The following is a 2,016-nucleotide window of genomic DNA, read 5'->3' on the forward strand; positions in this document are numbered from 1 at the left end:
CAGGTTGTGTTCCCAGCTACCACACGGTCTTTGTGGACAGCTCCGCACAGGGGCTCACCCTGTTCTCTCTGTTCTGCATGCTTACACCACGATTTTTGCGGCTGGCTCGCGGGCCTTCTTTGAGAGAAAGTCTGCAAGTCTCGAGTGAATGAGCACAGAGACTCCTGGCAATACGCATGAGGATAAAGCTGAGCATTAGGAAGATAAGCGTGGTAGGTGTGGCAGGACCTTGCTTTAGGAAGCAGGCTTACTGCAGCTGGAGTAAGGGTACGCTCGGCAAGCCAGTGCTCAGGTGCCACCCAGAGTCACCACGGCTTGACAGAGCGCGATCGGTTTGTGTCTCTTTGAGGGTAGGAGAAGAACTGCTGCCTCCCCGGTATGTCACACGGCAGTCGCAGCGGAGGTTTACGCACGTCCTGATGTCATGAAAACCTCCCGGGTTAGAGATGACTAAACACAGCACCCCAAGGGCCCAGCTCCAGCCTGAGACTGACCTGTCTCTCTTGGCACAGCTTTTCTTTCCTTCCTGCAAGGACGAAAGAGCGGTGTTGAAAGCCCTCTCCTATGGGGTGAAGGGAGCGATGAGATATAAATATAATCCTCCAAATGTGCCCAGCTGCCTTCCCGGGTCTTGAGCGGCAGCCCTTTGCTAAGGGAACTGGCAAGCTTGTGTCAGTACCAGATAAAGAATTTTTTAAAGACGGAACATTAAAGAAAAAAAAAATAAAGAAAGAAAAAGGGTGGGTGGGGGGAGATATTTACGAGTGTGGGAAATGGAAGCTTTATCAGGAGTTTTGTGGGGAGATAAGGAGCTGGGCTGGCCCATCTCTGCACGGTGCGGACACACTCACTGCCTTTGAGTCTCTCAGGAAAGAGCTGCTGACATTTCTGCTTAAAAGGAAGAATCAATGAATCTTTGTTTCCCACTGCCTGCTTGTTTGACCTTATTGTGTTGTGGAATAGAAAAGAAAGAAAAGAGAACGAGTAAGGGGAGAGGGGATTCGTGCTAATAAAATCCAAGACAAGATCACAGCCCTCTGATCATCACTGGAGATGCTATTATTTGGTTGTTGTCCTATTTGCTGCCATTGCTCATTTCGGATTCCTGCCTTGCTGTAATAAGTCACACTCTTTCCAGCCATCATCCCTGTATTGACAGGCAAATGTCACCCACGTTTGATTGACGTCCATTGCTCCTGAATACAGAAGTATGATTTAGGAATCAATTCTGTTTGTTTATTTAAACAGCTCTTTGTGTACCTTGTGTATTTGTGAGCAGGACAAGTTGCTTAATATTTTCTCCGGAGAAATGCCACTAATATTGCACATTCACCTTCCTACCCTGTCACAGAGGTGCCCACCAGCTCTTGGGGGAGGAGAAACCTTTCACCAAAGGAAAAAAAAAAAAAAAGACTCAACAAAACACTTAGCTGCCGTCAAGTTAAGCCGGAGAGATGTTTTTTCTCAGGTCCAGGCATCTGTTGATCTGCATATGCCCCACACTTTCCTTCAGCTTCCGAACGAAAGGGAACTCTTTTCCTTGTGTCACTTAGTCAGCAAAGCAGCGTCTGGTTTTAACACTGGGAAACACTACAGCCAGTTATGAGCATGTCACTTTCAACTTATGAACAGAAATGTTTCCTTCTCTGCATTTATGATTGTAATTGGGGAGGGGGGAAGAGGGAGATCCGAAATTGTGAGAGAAGCTAATGTCTATTACCGTGCATGGTGGGAGGCATATTTTCAAATAACTTCCACTTGGACAATCGGTAACAGTAAAGCATCCCTACATTTGAAGTGATATTTCCCAGAAAGTACTAACATGGCAGGGTGGCCTCAGGGATGCGTTAAGCAGGAGGTGGATTGACCTTTTAATTCTCGATCGGTGACCTGAAGGGTGCCCAGAGGCTGCTAAGCAGATCTCTTCCTTTCGGTCTGCTCCAGAAAGAGCTGTCATCACACGACGCAGCTAGTGAGTGAGCCTCACGATTTCACTGTTCATGCGTTTGCGGGGGG

The sequence above is a fragment of the Anser brachyrhynchus genome (genome assembly GCF_964034855.1).
Source record: "Anser brachyrhynchus genome assembly, chromosome: 2".
Lineage (NCBI taxonomy): Eukaryota > Metazoa > Chordata > Aves > Anseriformes > Anatidae > Anser > Anser brachyrhynchus.